The sequence below is a fragment of the Schistocerca gregaria genome, unplaced genomic scaffold (assembly GCF_023897955.1).
Source record: "Schistocerca gregaria isolate iqSchGreg1 unplaced genomic scaffold, iqSchGreg1.2 ptg000361l, whole genome shotgun sequence".
NCBI classification, from domain to species: Eukaryota; Metazoa; Arthropoda; class Insecta; order Orthoptera; family Acrididae; genus Schistocerca; species Schistocerca gregaria.
Window position 1 is genome coordinate 25,734 of NW_026061818.1, and position 12,709 is coordinate 38,442.

Consider the following 12,709-nt stretch of genomic DNA (forward strand, 5'->3'; position numbering starts at 1 on the left):
TGTGGCCTAATGGATAAGGCGTCGGACCTCGGATCTGAAAATTACGGGTTCGGATGATGTCACGCTCGTGTTTTTCCAGTTCTGAAAAAGAAACATACCGTTTTAATGTAGCAATTGAGCAGTACGAAACCGTCTGAATGTTGCTGTTGACCATTTTTTGCTTGGAGTTGCTCTTGAGCTTGAAACACACACAACAAGAACGGTGTTAACTAGCGAAATGGTCGGCAGAGTGCCGTCACCGCGAGTTTTGACTGGCACTTGCACATCTAAAACGACGTCGGTAAGTAACTCGTAGACATGTATGAAAGACATGTTCTGAAATGCAAGTGTTGTTGTTTGGAGAGCACATCGGTTACGTGTCAGATGTGTAGCCAAGCAGTAATGGGTCGCCATAGCTGCAAATATTAGCTGGTAATATGATGTGTTGTCAGCTGAAGTCTGATGATGCAGGCGACCGTAAGGCCGAAGTACGCAAAAGTGCCGCTAGGCCGCACCTCTTTAGCTCAGTGGTAGAGCACTGGTGTAGTAAACCAGGGGTCGTAAGTTCCATTCTCAGAGGAGGAAGACGAATTTTGGAAATCAGTTGCGCGTCGTGGCTGTATAGCGAACAGTGTCTGTGATGACAAACAATTAGCGACAGGCGTTTTATTAAGAATTACTCTCAGATGTGATTAAGGCGAATTTCGCAGATAAAGCATTTTTTTTATGTAAAAAAAATTCTTTATTTCCAATAAAAGAATGTTAATTTTACATCCAGCACACTGCCTTATTTGATTAGTGGGCCTAGTTAGTAATACAAAGATAATTAGCAGCTAATTCTAAGTCCTATGTAGTAACTAGTTAGTATGTGAGTGATCAGGAGTAAGCAATGGGCAAACGTTAATGTTAGTCTACTACAAACATGTAATCTTAAGACTAGTTACTAAATCCTACAGCGTTACAGTTGTGTCAGCTAATTAGTATAAACTTACTATAGAGCCTTGCTCATTGAGCTAACCCCAATGAGCGTGCCCCTGACACTGGGCAGGCCAAGATGGTAATCGCTGCATGTTTCTAATAATAATGTCTAAAAACTAAGTCCTACAACTAACTTATCCTACGGTCAAGTCCGGTGCGTTGTGTGGTTCGGTTAGGCTGCACCCCACTCCCCCAGAATCCTGTGGCGCAGCGGATTCAGACTGAGGAAGTCGGCCTTTCCGCGCCCAGGCGGTTTGGGAGTAGGGTATCGAACTCTATCTGTGTCCTGGTTTATCTCTTTCTTGTACTAATATAGTTCTTTCAGGTGGTCCTTTAATACTTTCTGAGATACCGCGTTGGCCAGTTTATTGATGATATGGAAAGTGTCGCGATGTCTGGTTAGTCTATATGTGTCGTTGTGTGGTGGTTGGTCCCGCAGTACTGGGGCCACATCATTGAAAAGGGGGCACTCGTAGACTACATGGTCAGGAGTACCCTCCGGAACACCACAGTCACACGCAGGTGTCGCCTTTTTACCGAATCGACATAGATATGTCGAGTACGGTCCATGTCCAGTGAGGAAGTGGATGAGTCCCCGGGATGGATCGAAATGTGACATTCCCATCCTTTCCCTGACATCTGGTAGGAGCTCAAAGGTTCGACGCCTTGTTTCTTCGTTTTCCCACGAATGTTGCCATAGCAGCTCCCCTTTTTTCCTAATCTCTACTTTATTTTCAGTCCTGATGCCCAGAATTTCCTCTGTTTTTTCCAAATTCCCCTTTTTAGTCCAGTACCAAGCGGCCTGCTCCCGAATTTTGATATCCAAGCGGCAAAGCCCCATTATAACTAACAGGACTCCTCCCGGTGTAGTTCTGTATGCCCCCACTGATCTCAGAATCATATTTCTCTGCACTCTCCTCACTGTCATGGCGGGCACCACCCTCGTGAGCCTGTGTGCCCAGACTCCGGAGCCGTAACCCACTATAGATCTTAGTATACTGTTATGATAAAGTTTGATGAGATGTGGTGGAAGATGAAACCGCTTGTGCCCAATGGAGATGAGGTTGTTGAGTACCTGTAAAGCTCTTTGAGTTACGGTTTCGATGTGTCTACCAAAAGTCCACCTTTCATCAATGATGATACCAAGGTAGCGTGTCTCACGTCGCCGGAGAACTGGTGATCCATCTATCCTAACAGTTGGGTTACGAGCTAATTGTCCCTTTAGAAGAAGGTATGTAGACTTAGCCGGTGAAATTTTCATTTTAGTCTTACGGCACCACAGTTGAAGTGTGTTTATTGTTCTATCGATCTTAGGCTCTATGTCTTCTCGGCTACGGCCGCCGACCAGTAGGAGGAGGTCATCTGCGTAGGCTATCACCTCCAGCACTTCATCACTTTGCTGTAATGTGTCTAGTAAGGGTTCCATGTGGATGTCCCAGAACAGCGGACCCAGTACGGAACCTTGGGGACATCCATTGGTGATAGTTTTCCTTACTCTTGTGCTAGTAGATGATAGCCAGACCTCCCGATCTTCACAATAGCTCCTCAGACAGCCATATAGAGGCCCTGGACACTCCTTCTCCCTTAAGCAGGAGAACAGCGAAGGCCATCACAGGTTGTCGAAGGCGCCACTTATATCCACCATGATGCCAACAACGTACTTGTACGGGGTAGAGCCGCAGACCTCGGCCGCCAGGGCGATTGCGTCAGATGCCGATCGTCCAGGCCTGAAGCCAAACTGCCTGTTGCTCATTCCGCACAGCACTCGGTGTGCAGCAAGTCTATCAGCCAGAAGTCTCTCCAGAATCTTCCCAAGCAGATCAAGCAGGCAGATTGGTCTGTAAGATTTAGTTTCTGCTGGGTCTTTGTCAGCTCCTTTTTTATAATTATCACTTTTGCCCTCTTCCATATTCGAGGGAACTTTTTCTGCCTGAGGCATTCGTTATATAAATGAGTTAGAGGGGCGACTATCTGGGGGGCCAGGAATTGCACCACCTCCGCCACAATACCGTCTGGCCCAGGAGCTTTTCCTCTCTTCAGGGAGTTTATATGGGCAGCTACCTCTTCTTCAGAGAATGGGTAGACTGCCATATCATTTTCATATGCATTGTTGTTATTCTCCCGCAGCTGCCGTTGTTCGTCTGTCTCATCCGCAGTATCATCAGGCAACAGGGAGTGGAGAAGGACCTCAGCAGTTTCCTGCCAAGACCCCGTCATCCGGTCCCCATGCCTGACGGTTGAGAGCTCCATCGGAGAACGGATTTTTTCCCGGACAAGCCTGTAGGGAACTCCCCATGGGTCTAGTGCTAATTGGTTCAGAACAAAGTGTTCCCAACTCTTTGTTCTAACTTCCCGTAGCTGTTCTTGGAAGCTATCTTTGGCTTCCCGGTAAAGCTGCAGCCATCTTTGTCTTTCTGGCCAGACGACACTGCGCTGGTAGTGCCTCCTGAGCCTTCTGACCGACCGGCGCATCTCCTCTAGTTCAGCAGACCATGGTGACGGAGAGGCCGGCATGGCCCTCCTCCTAGTAGTTACGGCTGCTTTGACTGCTCGAGTTATTACTGAAACCAGTTCTTCGGCTCTGTTGTCAATGTCAAGGTCTCTGTGGTCGTCACCTTCTGATAACGGAGGAATGTCGCACTCCCCAGCAAGCCTCTCCCAGTCGGCTCTATTGTAATTATATTGTATTTCCCACCCTATGGCCCAGCGGCTCTCGCCATCTCCTATGTTGAAAGTAATGAGATTATGGTCACTTGTAGTGGCATTCTCCACTACTTTCCATTGCTGGATTAGGTGTGCTGCATTTGGCGTAGCCAGGGTCACATCGATGTTTGTGCCTTGGCCACCTCCCGCCGCATAGGTCGGAGGGTTGCCAGGCTTGTTAGCCACCACAAGCTGCAAGGCCATGATGGCCTCTTCTGCCTTCTCTCCATTGGGATCCCTGGTGCCGCTGTACCATAGGGGGGATTTGGCATTCATATCGGCAGTCACAAATGCTTTCCGCCCCCGCAACGCCGTGATAGCTGTGGTGAGGTGTGCTAGGTGTCTTTCAATATCATCACCATATTGGAAGTACATGTTGATCACAATAATAGCTCCTGATGGAGACTGCAGCTCCACGACGTTGCAGTGGCTGGTTGTGAACTGCGTTAGGACTGTAGCCCTTATCAGTTTGTTTGTAATAATTATTGCCGCTTTTGGGTCTTCTCCTCTGCAGACGACTTGCCAGGTCGCAGCTGTGAAAGCTATCTTCCCGTTTAGGGAGTACGGCTCTTGCAGACAGACCACATCCAGTCTCCTCTCCTCCACTTCCCTTCGTAACTCCTGCATGACAAGTCTGCTGTTATGAGTGTTGAGTTGGCCAATGGTGATTTCCGTCATGTAGTTGTCTATGGAGTGTATGTATGAATTCTGTCATGAGGCCATGTTTTGTTCCAGTCAAATGTGATACATCCATTTGCCAGAACTGCTTGTCGATAAATTTCGTTCAGGTCGAATTTTTCACCACGTCTGTCAAAGACTTTCTTTAGTAGGTCACGCAGGGCTCAGAAGTCAGTGGGGAGATTCAATGACTTGAGTTGAATTCTGTCCACAGCCTCCATTACCGAGAAGGTGACTCTCTGTCCATATTCATGTCCCACCCGAACCACATGTCTCAAGGCAGTGGTCAGGGTAGTCGGCTGCTCCAGCCTCGCCAGTTGCATGGTGAGTTCAAGGTTTGGATAGACTCTAACGGGATCGACAGGTGGCAGCCTCACTACAGGATCTTTTGTTGCAGCTGGTTCACTTGAACTAGTTATTTTATTTTCTTGAACTGGTTGTTTTGTTGTTATATTTATTTCTGCTGAGACTGCCACAGTCTCTGGTACAGGATGCCGTTGCCGTAGGTCTTTAGTCGGCCTTGTTTCCCTGCTTGGGGAGGAGGGTAGCGTGACTGCCAGAGGCCTAGTTTGTGTCCCTCTATCCGTAGTGGTAGAGTCAGTTTGAGTGCCTATGTCTACGGTTCTGGTTGTGGTGCCCATGTGCGACCTCAAGAAAAGCTTGAAGGCACTCGCCCTCATGGCATCCCTCCTCCTTTTGCTTGGGGATTTTCTTTTGGGCATCCTGTTGGCTTTGGTTTGATCAGCCATAGTCTATTCTTGAAATAAGCCTTTGTTCCAGAAGTCTGTAGGTGGGGCAGCTACGTCCCAAGTTTCGACAGGGTTTTTAACCCCGTCTCTTGCAGGGGATGCAAACTGCCGCAGCCCTACAGTCCTTCCTGACATGGCCATCCTCGCCACATTTCGAGCAGGCCGACCCCCTGGTACAGTGCCTCAAAACGTGGTCGAGATCTCCACAATTGTGGCAACGCGGTACGACCAGATAGTCGCGTGTATTTATGGCATGAAAGCCGACGTATAGTTTGCCCACTGCTGTAATTTTTTTCCACATTTGAGCGGAGACCTCGGCAACTTGATGGACCACATCACGGACCCGAGGCCCAGTTTTGAATCTCAAATTGAAATTTGCTTTGAATTCTTCTTCTGTCATATCTTCGAAACTCTGAGCCTTTATAGATTTTTGCACTTCTTCATTTGTCATAATTGTTGGTACATCATATAAGATGACCAATGGGTTCCTTTTCCTTGGTGGCTCGCATTTGACCACCGAGTTTAGTTTTGCATTACTTAACAGTTTCTCTTTGTCCTCTTCTGAAGCTACTTCAACAATAACAGAGTTACTGCTGGGTTTTACCTTATTTATTTTAATTTTGTCTTTTGCTGGATTGATAGTGGTCGTAAGCAATTCCGGGATTCTTTTTACGCTAGTGTCCTGACCAGGCAGTGTCCTTAGGAAAACCGTTGTGTCTGATCTTTTAGTGACTTTTGCAATGACATCCTTTGTAGTCTGCGGTTTTGGTGGCGCTTGTGCGACCACCGCCGCCCAAGTCTTTCCGGGTTGTTTTCTTAGTCTTTCATTTTCTTTTGTAAGTTCTTCGACGCGGCCTTCAAGCTTGGCGTTTGCGATAGCCCACGCCGCCAGTTCATTTTTGATTATAGTCAAAGCCGCTTGACTAATTTTGCCATTTTTGATGTGTTCCTCAATTGCCTGTCCCGACTCGTCCTGAGGAGCGGGTTCAGACATCACAGAAGCTCGCGTTGGTGCACTCGAATCACTCGTTTCTGGTGTAGCCATGATGAACGAGTGATAAAAAAGGGGGGTGGGAGCCCGTCTCTTGCCCCAGACCGGCTCCTCTGGCATGGGGGGGGGGGGGGGTGGACTTCTGCAGCTCGCTCACCGACCTCGCCCCTAGGTCAAGAGCACTCCAGAGCTGCTGGGTTCAGCGCGCCGTTTCCAGCGCACTGGTCCCCCTCGGTGACTCCGTCATCGGCGATTTCACGCGATGCACCCCGGCAATTGCACCCCGCACTCCGGAGAGGCGGATGCACCTCTCGCCCTTCGCCGCCTACTTGCCCGAGTTTCCACCTCTCGGCCAGGCACCCACTCCTACTCAGGTGGCGGGCCGGTCCCCCAGGCGTTCGGCGGTCTGGACCCATCTAACCTGGCCCAGGCGATGTTACCACCACCTGGGTTTGGCAGAACACGCCCCGGATACCCAGGGGCGCGGCGAAGCACCCTTGCCGACACGCGCCGCGATCCCACGCCGACAAACGAGATCACCGGCATGCAGAGCACCTGTTGGTCTGTGCCCTGCGAAAAGAAGAGACTGATGTACGGTCCCTCGACACAGCTCCCCCTGTGCCATGCACGCTTCGCTTTCGCATCGGGTTGGGTCGCAGCTCTCCCTTTTGTCGCAAGGCAGAATGCCAAGCTTAACGTCTGGCACCACGGGAAGGCGGAAAGAGCCACTTGGGAAGGAGAGGCTATAAGAGACACATCACTTCCCCTGTGAGGACTACCGCGGCAAGCCCGTCTGGAAGCGATACGCCCGTCTGGAAGCGATACGCCCCAGTGCGAGCCTCCGTGCCTTACGGCGCGCCGGCTACGGGCGGGCCCGCGCCGAACGCGCCGTCGAGCGACCGACCTCACGCCAGCCAGATAAAGCATTTGCGAAAGCGGTAGAGCATAAGGTGGGACGAGGCAGTCTGAATTACGTTTTATAGATATATTTTTCACATATTTCAGAGCCTCTCGCGGTCGTCGTCGTAATCGTCGTCGTCGTCGCCGCCGCCGCTACTGCAGAAGTAGCAAATGGCCATCGTAGCAAATGCGGCGAGGGACGCCCTGCCTTCGATTCCGAATGCACAAAGTGTGTGGTCGTGTTTCCCAGTGTATATTTGGTCGGTCTCGTAAGAGGTTGAATGTAACGAATGGGTGGGAAAGAGCAAGGGGCAACGGCTGTGCAGAACGAAAACACAATTCCTCAGGGGTGTGAGCGTTTCGAGATGAGTCGTATACAAGTTAGAGTAGGTCGCCAGTGACCGTGTGGCCTAATGGATCAGGCGTCGGACTTCGGATCTGATGATTACATTTTCGAATGCTGTCACGCTCGTGTTTTTCCAGTTCTGAAAAAGAAACATACCGTTTTAATGTAGCAATTGAACAGTACGAAACCGTCTGAATGTTGCTGTTGACCATTTTTTGCTTGGAGTTGCTCTTGAGCTTGAAACACACAGAACAAGACCGGTGTTAACCTGCGAAATGGTCGGCAGGGTGCCGTCACCACGAGTTTTGACTGGCACTTGCACATCTAAAACAACGTCGGAAAGCAACTCGTTCGGCTTTTGAGTCACATCAAGTATGTGTGTTAATTTTGACGCCACTAGCTCTGCATGTTGTCATGCAATTCCTTTACCTCCCAGAAATGATTATGAAATAAAAGTGAAGTACGTGACGAGTGTGACGTTAGGAAAATATTAGGCAGCATGGAGAGATTCTGTATGGGACCACCCAAGCCAAACGAGTACTGTGTGACGTGCTACCCGGCAAGTGTTAACAGAGACAGCCGGCTAGCTAAGTAGGTAGAGCGTGAGACTCTTAATCCAAGGGTTGTGGGTTCGAGCCCCACGCTGGGCGGTATGGGATTTTCTTTCGCTGCAGATGTAAATTACCGTTTTTCTGATTAACGTAATGTAATGTAAATAGTAACTTTAAACTTTGCCTACGTCTCTGTCAGTCGCAAGGAAACTGTATTTGATGGTGAAGGTGATTTTGTAGACATGTGTGAAAGACATGTTCTGAAATGCAAGTGTTGTTGTTTGGAGAGCACATCGGTTACGTGTCAGATGTGTAGCCAAGAGGTAATGAGTCGCCATAGCTGCAAATATTAGAAGCTAATATGAAGTGTTGTCAGCTGAAGTCTGATGATGCAGGTGACCGTAAGGCCGAAGTACTCAAGAGTGCCGCTGGGCTGCGCCTCTTTAGCTCAGTGGTATTCCGCCGCCAGCGGCCGTGCTGTGCGGACGTGCGGTGCGGCTGTTGCGGTGTTTACATCGTCGCTGCGAGCGGCCGGCGCTATGTGGTGAGTGCGCGCTTTCTGCGTTAGTCATAGTTCACGATCACATATTTAGATTGACATAATGGATCAGACAACGCGACAGAATACTTTGAAGTTGATTTTCGATCCGAACTACGCCCGACCGAAATCTTACGAATTTGAGGCATTTATCGAAGAAACTTTTCAGATCAAAGTGGATGAATTGATTGGAATACACCTGTCGATTGTCAGTCCGACTGTGTTCCTTAAGTTATCCAGTTCTGACAAGTGCGACCAAATTGTAGAAGCATGTGGTGGGGTGGCAAAATTCAAACATTCAGACGGACACATAGGGCAGGTCACGGTTTCGCGTGCCGGGATGGGAATACGAACGGTTCGAATCTTTGAGCTCCCCTTTGAAGTAACGCCCGAGGAGATAAACAACAAACTGAGAGACTATGGCGCCATTATCAGCAATGTCGCCGATAAATGGTCTAGCTTGCACAAGTATCCAGTATTAAATGGAGTCAGGCAAGTTAAGATTGACATGCTGAAACATATCCCGTCGTATCTCTGGATTGGTGGATATAGAGCGATCATCATTTACGATGGCCAGCCGAGAACCTGCTCGGGTTGTGGTTCGACCCAACACGTCCGCGCGCAGTGTGTTCAACGGCGTGTGACGCAACTGCCGACTGGGGAGCGAGACCCGCCTAGTCAAATGGCCACGCTACCCGTGACGTACGCCGCCGCACTACGCAGTGACGTCGCCTCAGACATGTGTTTCGACACGGCGATAGTTGCTTATGCCGACGTTCCCGATGGTAGCGTAGCCATGGATACTAGCAGCACAGAAGCTACAGGTCCAGCACACTCACAAGACGAGGAAACTGACAGGCGTGGAGAACAAGACCAGGCTAAGACGGCAGAAGAAGGCATGTGCAAATCACTCGAAGACGTCGGGCAACACAAAGAAGATACGGTTGCCACGTCGGAGGATAATGACCAGCAGCCTACAACTGTTTCGCCAAAGAAACGGAAGAAACGTCGAATAGCCCGTCAGGGAGCAGCAGAAATCGCGCCAATTCTGCGTGAAAAGGCGAAACAAATAGGCCAAGAACTGGCGGAGACGACACAGGCAACTCCTCCGGAAGATCGAACAACAAAAAGGAAGACTCGAAATGAGGACACTGACCCCGACCGTGGAATCCACATTCAAGACGGTACAGCTAGTCTGAAGGACCTTCCACCTGCACCCAACACGTGCACGCGGGAAGTTACGTGCACGCGAGACTGGGCGGATGACATGGAGGAGCAAAGCCATGATGCAGAGATGGCTGACATAGCACAACGTTCAGGACGGACGGCACCCGACCGTCGACAGGATGTGTCCACCCGGCAACAAACCACCATCATAAATACTCGTGCGGCAGATGATGATGCCGACTTCTTCTAAGTGGAGCAAGCATCCACTTCCCTTGGCAAACAGTACCCCACCTGACACGGTATAGTCGACATGACGGCTTTACAGGCGTACAGAATTGCAACCTTGAATATAAATAAAATTAGCAGCACCCTCAATCTGAGAAATCTCCAAGATTTTCTGTACGCCGCTGATATTGGCATCTTAATGCTGCAAGAAGTAACGGCTATCCGTTTGGACGACATCACTGGCTACAACGCCGTCATCAATCCTGGCAATGACAATAGCCTCGGCACAGCGATTATGACTAAAGAGGGGATCCTACTTACAGACGTGGCGCAACTGCCTAACAGTAGAGGTCTCGCTGTCACGATAAACAACACCAGGTTTATCAACATATATGCCCCGTCAGGAACAGGAAACAAGCGCCGCAGGGCCGAATTTTTCAAAGAGGACATCGCCCCCCTTTTCGTGGTGCGATTTGACCAAATAATTTTTGCGGGTGACTTTAATTGCGTGCTGAGTCCCAAGGATCAGACGCCAAATTTTAACAAATCTCTGGAGCTGGAGGACATCGTCAGAGACTTCCAACTGTTTGATACTTGGGAACTAAAACACGGTGATAGGCTAGGTTTCACCTATATCACCAGCCATTCTGCCAGTCGTATCGACAGAATTTACGCAACATCCAATTTAAGGAGACACGTATTACAGTCCGAGCTATGGCCCACGATTTTCTCTGATCATATCGCGTACAAATGTACGGTAAATTTAGAGAAACAAGGCACTTACAGGGCGAGAGGTCAGTGGAAGCTAAACGTTACTCATCTTTCGGATCCTGGATGTCACGCCGCCTTCCACACCACTTGGGCAGAATGTGAAAGGAAGTTCCACTTGTACGGCACGGCGCTGAATTGGTGGCTAAACTGCGCGAAGCCCGCAATAATAAAGACAATGAAAACTTACTCCCATGAAAAAGTAGTCTGGCGGAAGCGGACAGTAGAGTTTTACTTCAGCTGTCTGAGAGACTTGTGCGTTCGTGATGCTACAGTCATAACAAATTATGGGCAAATCAACAGAATAAAAGCAAAATTGCTCAACCTGCAGAGACACCATCTCGAAGGCTGTAAAATACGAACGCGTTTGCAGAACGGTACACGAGAAGAAACAACATCGATGTACCACATTCTCCAAGAGAACAAAAGACAAAAACTTAAAATTCTGACGGAACTCAAAACTTCAGACGGGAGACTCTTGACAGATCAAGCTGCAATACGAGACGAGATCCATCGACACTTTAGTGAATTGCTGGCCAATACACAGACAGATGAAACGGCGCAGCAAGCTCTCACTGCTAGGACGACAGAGCGACTCACTCCAGAAGAAGCTGATGTGCTCGCAGCGAGAATAACGGACGAAGACGTCGAAGATGCCATCTCGAAGAGCCCAAAGAACAAATCACCTGGACCAGATGGGCTACCCGCTGAATTTTATTAAACTTTTCGCGAACAAATAATTGCTAAATTGACACTCGTATGCAATGAAATACTAAATGCGGACACTGACCTTCCGAAGGAATTCTGTGAAGGTACAGTGGTCTTAGTCCCCAAAACACCAGGAGGCAAAACCGTGGAGAATCTTCGACCCATAACACTTCTCAATAGTGATTATAAAATCTTCGCCCGTATCATGATGCAAAGGTTCAATTCTGTTATTCGTACAGTGACAGGAGCCTACCAGACAAGTGTAGGAAAGGACAGAACGATATTTCAGACCTTATGCGACTACAGAGACATTATAGCGATATCGGAAGACTGCAACATTCGCTGTGCTCTGATGTCGCTTGACTTTGAAAAAGCTTTTGATAAAGTTAATCATTCGTACCTGCTCCGGTGTATGACATCCATGCACTTCCCCCAGAAAATTATAGCCTCCGTTAAAAACATACTGACGAATAGCACGTCAAGAATCAGTGTCAACGGACAACTCAGTCACCCGATCAATATTCAGAGTTCGGTAAGACAAGGTTGCCCAATGTCCATGACGCTTTTCGCGATTGCGCTTGAACCTCTCTTAGTATCTCTGACTCGGCAACTCCGTGGATTACATATACACGGACACAAGATCATATGTCAAGCCTACGCGGACGATGCAGGGGTACTTGTGACTGACGAAAGAGAGGTGGAAACAGTACTTGAAGTTGTGGCGACCTACGAAATGGCGTCAGGAGCTAAACTCAACCGCAATAAATCTGGTATTATGAATCTTGGTCGGGGTATAGAGATCAGAGCCGCTGGAAGTATCAACACTGTGGAAAAAATCAAATGCCTTGGAATAGAATATACGAGTAATATCCGCCGCACGGCCGCTCTCAATTATCGAAAATTACTTGCCACCTTATTGGCAAGCATAAAACAACACAGCTTGCGTAATTTAAACGTAATACAAAAAGTGCAACTGGCCAATACATACATCACTTCCAAAGTCAACTATGTTGCTCAAGTGCTGCCTCTGCCACGAACCATTGCACACCAAATGCAAGCAGCGCTTGGTTATTTTGTCAGCAGAGGTCAGATATTTAAGGTTTCATATGATACCTTGACGCTACCGACACGCAATGGAGGGCTACAACTGACAGACATCTACCTTAAAGCGCAAGCGCTATACGTTAGCAAAACTTATAAACAGTGGCAACGATCACCGCGGACCTTAGTGGCTCATCTCTTACGTGAAATCACCCCAGTCAGCAGAGATCCACCAATCGATGTGCATCACATCTCCCACGAGCTGTACCACTATAAACACTTTCTGGTGGAATACAGCTATGTACGCCATAGAATACCGGAGAAGGACATATATCGGGTTAAGGAGGTTTACAACACCTTGCTGGAAGGAAAATTGCGCAATCGAAT